Genomic DNA, 12,980 nt, shown 5'->3' with positions numbered 1-12,980 from the left:
CCCTTTTCCCAAGCATTTCCCATCCTGTGTTCTCCTAGAGAAGATGCCCACAGAGCTTACCTAAGCTGGCTTTAGTTTGAATGGCCAAATGTGGACTTGAACTGGGACTCTCAAGCACTCCACCATGACCCATAATAAAGGCATGTTCTCCATTTATTGGTGGGGGTGTTGGTTTGAATCACATGCCCATGTGACCATGCCGCATAGGTCATCGATAACCCAGAAGTAGGAGAAACCTCCCAAATGGAGTGACACTGTAGCCCAGGTCACAGATTGAACATACATAAAATGAAAAAAATGAGCATATAGACTTCAAATGTCTCAATTTGCACAATGGACTCCATGGATTTAGAAAAAGAATTTCTATTTGTTTTATTTCCTAGTTATCTCCAGATTTATAGTATATTTTTGCTCATTTTTTTCCCCCAGCTAATAAGCATCACAAACATCTTTTTTGCCTGGGTTGTGCAGGAGTGTCTTCACTAAACACTTGAGATTAGAGAGCTGGAAGGCCAATGGGTATTAATTCAGACATTAAACACTGGGATGTCGCATGTGAATCTATGTAGAACTTGATGAAATCACCATCCTTAAAAGCATAAGCCCTATTAAAATAAAATGTAAAAATTGTGTCTACTGTGGGTAGAGGCCCAGAGGTGGCTCTCTTCAGTCACTGCAAAGGTACAGGCAGCTCTTGGTGGTGTCATGTGATAAATACATGTAATGGGAGAAAGGAATTAGCAAATGTGGTGGGTTTCTGAGGAGTAGGGAAGTCCTACTTTATCTTCATGATTTAACTGAATTCCTGTTTGTTACTGATGATGGGATGCTGTCGGGTCATATTTACCGAAATTGCCCAAACCTAATTCAATAGCACTGGGTAAAGAGGGGTATTGGTAATGCACTCATGTGGGCATAGCTTTCAAAAGTCACGTGGTAGAAGGAGCCTTCTGGACACTGGGGTAGGCAGGATCAGCAAGGTGTGTGCTGTGGTTGAACTCAAGCACTGCTCTCCCAGGGATAAAAGCCCTATCAAGATTTGAGCCACTGTAGATAGGGGACCACTCAGGGAAGCTGCTGCAGTGCATTGTGGGAACTTCCTGTCTGTACTCAGTGCCATGTTCAATACCCTCCCTGGCTCTGGCTCTGTCTGCTGTAGTTTTGGAATGTAGGTGATCTTCAGTGGGGTGGAGTCTGGAGTGATGACCAAGAAAAAATTCTTGAGGCATCTTTGGTGCAAAATGCTGTTTTATTAAAGCATGGGGAGAGGAGGAGGTCAGAAGGAGTTGCTGCCACCAGGGTCATGAGGGGTGGCTGATTTTATACTATGGGGTTGGGGAAAGGTGAGGAATAAGGGAGTTTTCAAAATGATTTTCGTATGTTGAAGACTCACAGGATACTGGAGGCCTTGCCATTGTCAAGGTTGTTTTTCCCTCTTCGGAAGGCATTACTGTGAAGATAGTTGGGAGTTTTCTGGAGGAACATTACATTTTGCCCTCTTCAAGCATCTGTCAATGGGCTGTAGACTTTAAGGTCACTTAAACATATGTACATTCCCTTCTGGAAGTTGGGTAATTGATAGAAGTGCTTTGTCTTTGTGAATTTCTAGGACATTTGTTGAACAGAGGGACACCCATGTCTTGCAGGATTGTGATTTCTATAAGTTAACTATTTGTTTGTTCCTTCAGCCAGGAGCCCCTGAGGAATGTCACATGCATCCCATGGAGGGGGAGTTGAGGGTGTCAGCTTCTGCTTTGTCCTCAGCTTGCCTTCTGGTTCCTCATCATGTCCATGACATGGATTTCTTGGAGGAACAGTTCAACATGGGATATTAATCCACCTACAAAGGAATGTAACCCTGCCATTTGCCACAACATGGGTGAACTAGAGAGTATTATGCTAAGTGAAATAAGTCAGAGAAAGACAAATACCAGATGATTTCACTTTTATGTAGATTCCAACAAACAAAACAAGTGAGCAACGAGAAAGAATACAAGAAAGGGAAAGACAAAGTAAGAAACAGACTCTTAACTATAGCTAGCAGGCTGGTGGTTGTCAGAACAGAGGTGGGAAGGCGGATGTGTTAAATGAGTGATGGGATAAGGAGTGCACCCGCAAGGCGCACTGGGTGTCGTATGGAATTGTACACTTTTGTACTCCTGAAAGGAATATTGCCTTGTATGTTAACTAGCAGGAATATAAAGAAAAACCTTTAAAAAATGCTTTTTAAGATGGGAGAAACTTTGTGTCTTGGGTCACCAAAATATACTTTTGGAAAGAAAGTGAAACATTTATCCTTTCTCCCTTGCTGATGCTATCAAATTGGGAGACTCCTTTTGACTATTCTTATTTATATGTATTTTTTAAAGGTTTAATTTATTTATTTGACTGACAGAGATCACAGGTAGGCAGGGAGGCAGGCAGAGAGAGAGAGGAGGAAGCAGGCCCTCTGCAGAGCAGAGAGCCCGATGCAGGGATCCATCCCAGGACCCTGAGATCATGACCTGAGCGGAAGGCAGAGGTGGTAACCCACTGAGTCACACAGGCGCCCCGACTACTCTTCTATTTTTCAGCCAACATGTATATATATGCATAGTTTCAATAAGCAATTGTTCTGCTTATGACAAGACACACTGCCCAATGCTGCTCTTAGGAGTTCCTAGTGGCCCAGTGGGTTAGGCATCTGCCTTCGGTTCAGGTCATGATCGCAGCATCCTGCGATTCAGCCCAGTGTCCATCTCCCTTCTTACTGGGGAGTTGCCCCTTCCTGTACTGATGCTCATCTTTCTCTCTTTCCCAAAGAAATAAAATACTACAACAAACAATTCAAGAAACCCTGGTTATATCATGAAAGCTTTACATAGGATGTCCTAGCTGGAAAGAGCTGCGTAGACTCAGACATGACTCAAGAACTATAAGGGATTAAGATTCACTTTATGAAACAAAAAAGCCCCCTTGGAAAGAGCATCCTGAGACCTTCTTGACAGAGTTCCCAGCAGGCTTACTGTGTGAGTCAAGAAGATCATTTCCTAAAAGCCGCAGGAACCTAGAGCTATTTTAGTGACTCCAAGAAGAGAGGAGTTCACCCAAATCCATAGGTGTTCCACGCAATGTCTGGCGGCAAGGATTTGGCTTGTCTTCTGGCCTGGAGAGGCTGTTAAGAGTTCTGTCTAGGCTGTTAAAGTCTGTAAGTCAAACCTCTGTTCTTGGGGCACTTATGTAAATAACCAGGCCAACTTTTCTGTGTCATTGCCTCCTGAAATGACTTTGACTCAACTGACCTATTGTCAGGCCTGGATCATTGATATGAAATAATCCACATGTTCAACTTTTAATATGTGAAGCTCTCAAGGAAGTTTCAGATGGGGGAACTGAAGGGAGTCAGGACAGTCTCTCTGTCCTCCCAACCCCCGAATGTGCCACCTTGGTCTGTAGATTATTTGACTTCAAGGTAGTTGAGAACCTCTAGGCTCAAAAGAACATTTCCCCCTCCCTTAAGCACCCAGTAGAATTATTGGGGGTCTTCCCCAGCATTAAGGTTATTAGCAGAGAAAAGTTTGTCTCAGGGACTGATCCTTAAGGTAGGACAAATACCTCATTACAAACTATGTGCTCTTATCAGCCTGTAAAAGTGTTTTCCTGTGCTCTGAAACTCCAGGCCCTGGTACTTTTGCCTTAGTTCAGGATCACACTTGTAACTCTTTTTTTTTTTTTTTTAAAAGATTTTATTTATTTATTTATTTATTTATTTATTTATTTATTTTATAGAGAGAGTGAGAGAGAGCATGAGAGGGGAGAAGGTCAGAGGGAGAAGCAGACTCCTCGTGGAGCTGGAGACTGATGCAAGACTTTTATTTATTTATTTATTTTATAGAGAGAGTGAGAGAGAGCATGAGAGGGGAGAAGGTCAGAGGGAGAAGCAGACTCCTTGTGGAGCTGGAGACTGATGCAAGACTCCATTCCAGGACTCTGGATCATTACATGAGCTGAAGGCTGTGGCTTAACCAATGGAGCCACCCAGGCGCCCACACTTGCAACTCATCTGGCCTGACAGTTTCTAGAAGATCCATGTCTATGTGGATTCTCTGTATGTACACTGATTTAATTTGATTTTCTCCACTTTATCTGTTCCTGACAGTTTCTTAGTCCAGCCTAAATGGATCCTTAAGGGGACAAGAATTCTTGTTCTCTGACACGGTTTGATTCTAAGGCCTCAGTTCCTGGTTTCCTACTTTTTAAAGTGTAAAAACAAGGTAGAACAGTAGGAAGTATTTCTACAGAAGTTGATTTTTTTAAAGACTTTATTTATTTATTTGACACAGAGAGAGATCACAAGTAGTCAGAGAGCAGGCAGAGAGAGAGGGGGAAAAGGCTCCCTGCTGAGCAGAAAGCCCAATGTGGGGCTTGATCCCAGATCCCTGAGATCATGACCTGAGCCAAAGGCAGAGACTTAACCCATGAGCCACCCAGGCATCCCTACCAGTTATTTTTTTAAGTCATCATCAATTTTCTTTTTTACATTTATGTGAGAGATATATATATATATTTCATTTTTTGTTTCCTCTCATTGTATTCAATTGTATTTTTGTGTATATGTGTTTTTCTTTTTTTATTTTGGGATTCTTTTCTTATTTGTTATTTTGGATTTTCTTCTACCAAGCCAACCAAAATAAACCCAGGATCTAGTTTCTGGACCTAGTTGTCTTCTATTCTAATTTTTGTTTGATTTTATTTTCTCTCCCCCAACCGCACCCCCCCCCCTTTTTTTTCCTTTTCTGATTAGTGTATATTTTTTCTAGTGTCATTGTTGGTGTTTTTGTATTTTTATCCCTCATTCATCTATTCTTTTCTGGATGTAATGACAAGATGGAAAAACTCATCCCCAAAGAGAGAATAAGGGACACTATTCACTACCATGGATTTAATCAATATGGATATAAGTACACAGAACTAGAATTCAAATCAACAATTATAAAGATAATAACTGGGCTTCAAAAAAGCAAAAAGACACTAGAAAATTCCTAACTGGAGTAATAACCAAAATCTAATCAAGTTGAAATCTAAAAGGCTTTTGCTGAGATGCAGTTTAGGAAGGAGGCTCTTAACTGCTATGGTAAGTGAGGTAGAAGGGAGCTTCAGTGACATAGAAGACAAAATGGAGAATAAGGAAGCTGAGAAAAAGATAAAAAGCTATTGGATCACAAAGTGAGGATTCAAGAGATCAGTGATACCATAAAGTAAAACGAGTTAGTATAATTGGGATACTAGAGGAAGAGGCCGGGTGGGGGGGCAGGAGAAGGTTTATTTGAGCAAATTATAGCTAAGAACTTACCTAATCTTGGGAAGGAAATAGACATTCAAGTCCAAGAGGCACAGAGAAACCCCTTGCAAAATCAATAAAAATAAGTCAACAAGGTTGACATAGAATAGTGAAACTTGCAAAAATCAGAGATAAAGAGAAAATCCAGAAAACAGCTCAGGACAAGAGGTCAGTAAACTACCAGGGTAAAAAAAGAAGGCTGGCAGCATACCTAACCACAGAGATCTGGCATACAAGAAAGGACTGGCAAGATAGAGTCAATGTACTAAATGAAAAAAATATGCAGCTAAGAGTAAGCTAAGAATACTTTATACAGCAAGCCTGATATTAGGAATAGGAGAGATAAAGAACTTCCAGGCGGAACAAAAACCACAGGAGTTTGTGATCACTAAACTAGGCCTGCAAGAAATATTAAGGGGATCCTCTGAGCAAAGAGAAATTCCAATAGAAGAAACACTCAAAAGAAACGGAGACATTTTACGAAAGAGTGACTTTATAGGTAATATGATGGTGCTAAATTCTTATTTTTCAATAATCACTCTGAGTGTAAAGGGACTAAAAAGTTCCAATTAGAAGACACAGGTTAGTCAATTCAAAACAAAACAAGACCCATCAATATGCTGCTTAGAAGAGACTGATATGAGAGTCAAACACACCTCCATATTGAAAGTGGGGGGGTAGAGATCCATTTATCATTCTAAGGGACATTGAAAGAAAGCTAGAGTAGCAATCCTTATATCAATCTAGATTTAAACCAAAGACTAGTAAGAGGTGAAGTAGGACACTAAATCATAATAAAAGGGTCTAGCCCTTTCAGACCCTTTTAAGAAGACCCAACAAATGTAAATATTTATGCCCCTAACATGGAAGCAGCCAATTGTATAAACCAATTAATAACAAAATAAAAGAAACACATGGTTATATGGGGTGCCTGGTTGGCTCAGTGGGTTAAAGCCTCTGCCTTCAGCTTAGGTCATGATCCCAGGGTCCCCAGGTCTGGATCTCTGCTCAGTGGGGAGCCTGTTTCCTCCTCTTTCTCTGCCTGTCTCTTTGCCTACTTGTGATCTGTGAAATAAATAAAGAAATAAAATCTTAAAAAAAAAAAAAAACTGAACAGGAAGAAGCAGAACACCATAACTGGCAAAGAAATTAAAGCAGTAATCTAAAATCTCCCAACAAGCAGGAATCCAGGACTAGAGGACCTCTCAGTGGAATTTTACCAAACATTTCAAGAAGAATTAATTTGTTTTCTTCTGAACCTATTTCAAAAAATAGCAATGAAAGGAAAACTTACAAACTTATTCTATGAAGCCAGCAATATTACCTTAATCCCCAAGTCAGACAAAGACCCCACTAAAAATGGGAATTACAGACAATATCCGTGATGAACATGAATGCAAAAATTCTCACCAATACACTACCCACTACGATCCAACAATACATTAAAAGTTTTATTAACCATCACCAAGTGGGCCTAATTCCTGGGCTGCAAAGATTGTTCAATATCCCATCAGTGTGATATACCACATTAATAAAAGAAAGGATAAGAACCATATGATCCTCTTAATTGATGCAGAAAAAGCATTTGTCAAAATATAGGATTCTTTCTTGATAAACAATTTGCAGTGTGGGGATAGAGGGAAAGTACCTCAATATCATAAAAGCCACATAGGAAAATCCCACAGCAAATATCATGCTCAATGATGAAAAACAGAGCTTTCTTCCCAAGGTCAGGAACACAGCAGGGATGTCCACTATCACCACTGCTGTTCAACATAGTATTAGAAGTCCCGGCCTCAGCAATCAGACCACAAAAAGAAAAGAAAGAAAAGACCTCTAAATTGGCAAAGAAGATATCAAACTCACTCTTTGCCGATGACATAATATTTTACGTAGAAAGCCCAAAAGAGGGTCTCCTGGGTGGCTCAGTCGTTAAGTGTCTACCTTCAGCCTGGGTCATGATCCTGGGGTCCTGGGATCGAGCCCTGCATGGGGCTTTCTGCTAAGTGGGAAGCCTGTTTTCCCTCTCCCACTCCCCTGCTTCTGTTCCTGCTCTCGCTATCTCTGTCAGATAAATAAATCTTCAAAGAAAAGAAAACCCAAAAGACTCCACCCTAAAATCGCTAGAATTGAATCAGGAAGTAAAGTGGCAGGATATAAAATTATTGTAGATATTGGTTGCATTTCCATACACTAACAATGAGACAGAAGAAAGAGAAATTAAGGAATCTATGCCATTTACAATAGCACCAAAAACTGCTGCCGCCCCTCGGAATAATTTGCTACTTAAACTGTAACCCCTGGAGGATTTTACTAGTTACCAAGCACATTTAGATATGTCCTTAAGAAAAATGTATACTGGCCAAAGGTCTTTGGGGAGAAGGACGATATACAACTGTGAAGCTGGGCAGCTGGGGATGCCCGGCTCGCTCAGGGCGGAAGGCTGCCTGCTTCAGGGAAGCCGAGCACCCGGGACCACCCAGTTAGCTCAGGGTGGAACGAAAACCGCCTGCTTCCATTTTCCGTTATCGCTCCTTTCTCTTCCCAGAAGCCCCCGTTGTTAGTTAGATGAGTCCTTGAATGTGCTTGGTTAACTATAAACTATCCTCCTCCTTGCTTGTCTGCAAGATAGGATTAACGTTTGACCTTCATCAATTCTTCTATTGGCTATTGTTTTCTATCCAATAAAAGTGAGACTGTGGAGTTGCTCGTGGCAGCAGTCCTTTTTGACTGTTGTCCCCTGCTCCCAGTCTCTTGCAGCTGACTTGTTTGTGCCTAATTCTTCTCCCGTCACCTGCTGGAAGTGACAAAAAACCCTACGATACCTAGAAATAAACCTAACCAAAGAGGTGAAGGTCCTGTACTGAGAAAACTATAGAACACTCATGAAAGAAATTGAGAAAGCCATGAAGAAATGGAAAAATTGTCCATGCCCATGGATTGGAAGAACAAGTATTGTTACAATGTCTATGCTACCTAGAGCAATCTACATATTCAATCCACTCCCTATGAAAATACCATCAACTTTTTCCTCAGAGCTTTAACAAATAATGCCAAAATTAGTATGGAACCAGAAGAGACCCCAAATAGCTAAAAGAATGTTGAAAAAGAAAACCACATTGAGATATCACCTTACACCAGTTAGAATGGCAAAATTAACAAAACAGGAAACAACATGTGTTGGAGAGGATGTGGAGAAAGGGGAACCCTCTTCCACTGTTGGTGGGAATGCAAGTTGGTGCAGCCTCTTTGGAGAACAGTGTGGAGATTCCTCAAGAAATTAAAAATAGAGCTTCCCTACGACCCTGCAATTGCACTCCTGGGTATTTACCCCAAAGATACAGATGTCGTGAAAAGAAGGGCCATCTGTACCCCAATGTTTATAGCAGCAATGGCCACAGTCGCCAAACTATGGAAAGAACCAAGATGCCCTTCAACGGATGAATGGATAAGGAAGGTGTGGTCCATATACACTATGGAGTATTATGCCTCCATCAGAAAGGATGAATACCCAACTTTTGTAGCAACATGGACGGGACTGGAAGAGATTATGCTGAGTGAAATAAGTCAAGCAGAGAGAGTCAATTATCATATGGTTTCACTTATTTGTGGAGCATAACAAATAGCATGGTGGACAAGGGGTGTTAGAGAGGAGTAGGGAATTTGGGTAAATTGGAAGGGGAGGTGAACCATGAAAGACTATGGACTCTGAAAAACAGTCTGAGGGGTTTGAAGTGGCGGGGGGGTGGGAGGTTGGGGTACCAGGTGGTGGGTATTATAGAGGGCACGGCTTGCATGGAGCACTGGGTGTGGTGAAAAAATAATGAATACTGTTTTCTGAAAATAAATAAATTGGAAAAAAAAAAAAAAAAGAAAAGAAATCTAGAGGATGAGGGGAAAGATGAAACAGCCAGTTCTTGGATAAGTCTTGTGTCCCAAGTCAGAGACCATGTCATGTTTTTCTCCTGAAATTCCTTGCATTAGAAATCGCAAATGTGGGTGCCTGGGTGGCTCAGTGGGTTAAGCCTCTGCCTTAGGCTCAGGTCATGATCTCAGGGTCCTGGGATCGGGTCCCACATTCGACTGTCTTCTCAGTGGGGAGCCTGCTTTCTCCCCTCTCTCAGTCTGCCTTTCTGCCTACTTGTGATTTCTGTCAAATAAATAAACAAAACCTTAAAAAAAAAACCTTAAAAGAAAAAAGAAATTGCAAATGTTGGGTGCCTAGGTGGCTCAGTTGTTAGGCAGCTGCCTTCGGCTCAGGTCCCAATCCCATGGTCCTGGGATCGAGCCACATGTCGGGCTCCCTCCTCAGTGGGAAGCCTGCTTCTCCCTCTCTCACTCTCCCAGCTTGTGTTCCCTCTCTCGCTGTCTCTCTCTCTGTCAAATAAATGAATGAATCTTTAAAAAATAAAAGAAGAAGAAAAAGTTGCAAATGTTGATTCCTCTAGTTTTTAAGTTTCTGCATCATGTTTTCACCTATTTATAAAACCTTTCCAGAAATGACACTCAGGGCTAGGTCTTTAGAACACTTCTCGCCTATATCTCAGATCCTTCTCTCCCATGTCTCCAACCAGGCTTCCAGTAGGGCCATCAGTGTTTGTCACTGAATTAAAGTCCTGTGAGTGTTGAAAATACTCCTCAATGACAGATCCGCAGAAGAAGGTGGTGAGTCCAGGTTTCCTATTGCTGCCGAGATCTGTTCCTGGGATCTCGGTGAAGGAAAAGGTCATCTAGGTCCCAGGTGGGGACCTTACCAGCTCTCTCTAGCCCAGAAGCAAACACACACACACACACACACACACACCCATGATGGATATGAGGACCAGAATAACTGGCAACGTTTTCGGACTGCAAATAGGTGTCAGTGTGAGTCTTGTTCCTGAGAATGTGAAAAAGATGTTCTACTTAAATATGATGGGGGGGGGACCTGGCTGGCTCAGTGGGTTAAAGGCCTCTGCCTTCAGCTCAGGTCAAGATCCCAGGGTCCTGGGATCGAGCCCTACATGGGGCTCTCTTCTCAGCAGGGAGCCTGCTTCCTCCTCCTCTCTCTCTCTGCCTGCTACTCTGCCTACTTCAGTTCAGTTCATGATCCCAGAGTCCTGGGATGGAGCCCTGCGTCAGGCTCCCTGCTCAGTGGGAGGCCTGCTTCTCCCTCTCCCACTCCCCCAGCTTCTGTTCCTCTCTCTCTGTCTCTCTCTATATATATCAAATAAATAAATAAAATATTATAAAAAATATGATAGGCATCTGGGTGGCTTAGTCGGTTTAGTTTTGGACTCTTGATTTCTGATCTGGTTGTCATCTCAGGGTCCTAGAATGGAGACCCATTTCTGGCTCTGCACTCAGAGGTGAGACTGTGAGATTCTTTCCCCCTTTCTCCTACCCCTCCCCTCCTCTCTCTAAAATATAAAAAAGTCTCTAAATAAAAATAAAAATTAAAATTAAAAAAAAAATAACATCCCCAGTAGCCTTTTTGAAAGAGTTCCACTCCCAATATATTTCAGGAAAACCAATGGATGCCTCTTTCCATGGCAGTGGTTTGGGTAGATTCGCAGGATATACCTTTAAGTTCTTGGTGTTCCCTATGATCATGGTCTACAGATGTGACAGAAAACCACTGCATGTGCAGCATCTGCCTGAATCAATTGTAGGTGGGGGAGCTGACAAGTGAGATTAATGTGATGAAGAAGTTAATGGTTTTTGCTGTGTCATGAGCAGAACATACTTTTGTACTTTGCTAGGAGCTTCCTGTCTTTTTTTTTTTTTAAATCTATTTACTTATAAAATATTTTATTTATTTATTTGACCAACAAAGATCACAAGTAAGCAGAGAGGCAGGCAGAGAGAGAGGGAGAAGCAGGCTCCTTGCTGAGCAGAGAGCTTGATGCGGGGCTCGATCCCAAAACCCCGGGATCATGACCTGAGCCGAAGGCAGAGGCTTTAACCCATGGAGCCACCCAGGCACCCCTATTTATTTATTTACTTTTAGTGTTCCAAGATTCATTGTTTATGCACCACACCCAGTGCTCCATGCAATACGTGCCCTCCTTAATACCCACCACTAGACTCACCCATCCCTCCTCCCCGACCCCCTGCCAAAACCCTCTGTTTGTTTCTGAGTCCACAGTCTCTCATGGCTCATCTCCCCCTCCGATTTCCCTCAACTCCCTTCTCCTCTCCATCTCCCAATGTCCTCCGTGTTATTCCTTATGTTCTACAAGTAACTGAAACCATATGATAATAGACTCTCTCTGCTGGACTTATTTCACTCACCATAATCTCTTCCAGTCCTGTCCATGTTAATACAAAAGTTGGGTATTCATCCTTTCTGATGAAAGGTCCATAGTGTATATGGACCACATCTTCCTTATCCATTCGTCTGTTGAAGGGCATCTTGGTTGTCTCCACCGTTTGGCGACTGTGGCCAGTGCTGCTATGAACATTTGGGTACAGATGGCCCTTCTTTTCACTACATCTGCATCTCTGGGGTAAATACTCAGTAGTGCAATTGCAGGGTCATAGGGTAGTTATATTTGTAATTGCCTAAGGAGCTTCCTGTCTTCTGCTGGGTTTGGAAAATTGTGAGCAGCCAGCTTGTTACATTATAAAATGTGTGTAATCTTGGAATTTTTATTGTTCTTGAGATTGTCCATGGGCTTTATTCAAAACAAAATAGGTATTTATGGGTCTGTTTCTACTCTTATTTACTTGTTTTTATATTTGATTTTATATATATGTGAATTCATATGGTATTTGTCTTTTTTTCACTTATTTTAAATAGCATAATACCTTCTGGGTCTATCCACACTGTCACAAATGTCAAGAGACAATGAAAAAAGCAGAAAGAGACCCATAAACACCATGAATAACCTGCTGGTTACCAGAGTGGAATGGAGAAAGATGATGGGCAAAATGAGGAAATGGGAATGGGAAATACAGGCTTTCAGTTATAGAATTAACAAGTTCTGGGGGACGGGGAGTGGCACCTGGGTAGCTCAGTGGGTTAAAGCCTCTGCCCTCTGCTTGGGTGGTGTTCACAGGGTCCTGGGTTCAAGTCCCACATCTGGCTCTCTGCTCAGCTGGGAGCCTGCTTCCCCCTCTCTCTCTCTGCCTGCCTCTGCCTACTTGTGATCTCTGTCTGTCAAATAAAGAAATAAAATCTTTTAAAAAATCACATTTAAAAATTATTTTAGGGGCGCCTGGGTGGCTAAGTGGGTTAAGCCGCTGCCTTTGGCTCAGGTCATGATCTCAGGGTTCTGGGATTGAGTCCCGCATTGGGCTCTCTGCTCAGCAGGGAGCCTGCTTCTGCCTCTCTGAGAGAGGCTTCCTGCCTCTCTGCCTACTTGTGATCCCTCTCTGTCAAATAAATAAATAAAATCTTAAAAGAAATTTTTTTAAGAAGACCTCAATCCTGATATTTATGGAAATTACTACTCCCACTTCATTCTAACAGCCCTTGAATGCTTTTACCTACTTCCATTCAGTATTTTGAGGACAATAGAGTCGATTTGAAATGCATAACATAATCTATGTGTGAACTTAATGTATTTTAGTTAGTAAAACATAATGGTTTTTAAAGTGTTAACATGGATGTGTAATGAATGACATATTATCCCAGCACCAAGGTGAACACATCTCATTTTACCGAAGGTTGTAGGGA

Source organism: Neovison vison, chromosome 7 (assembly GCF_020171115.1).
Source record: "Neovison vison isolate M4711 chromosome 7, ASM_NN_V1, whole genome shotgun sequence".
NCBI classification, from domain to species: domain Eukaryota; kingdom Metazoa; phylum Chordata; class Mammalia; order Carnivora; family Mustelidae; genus Neogale; species Neogale vison.
The sequence above is the reverse complement of the archived record's forward strand: the minus strand, read 5'-3'. Positions refer to the sequence as shown.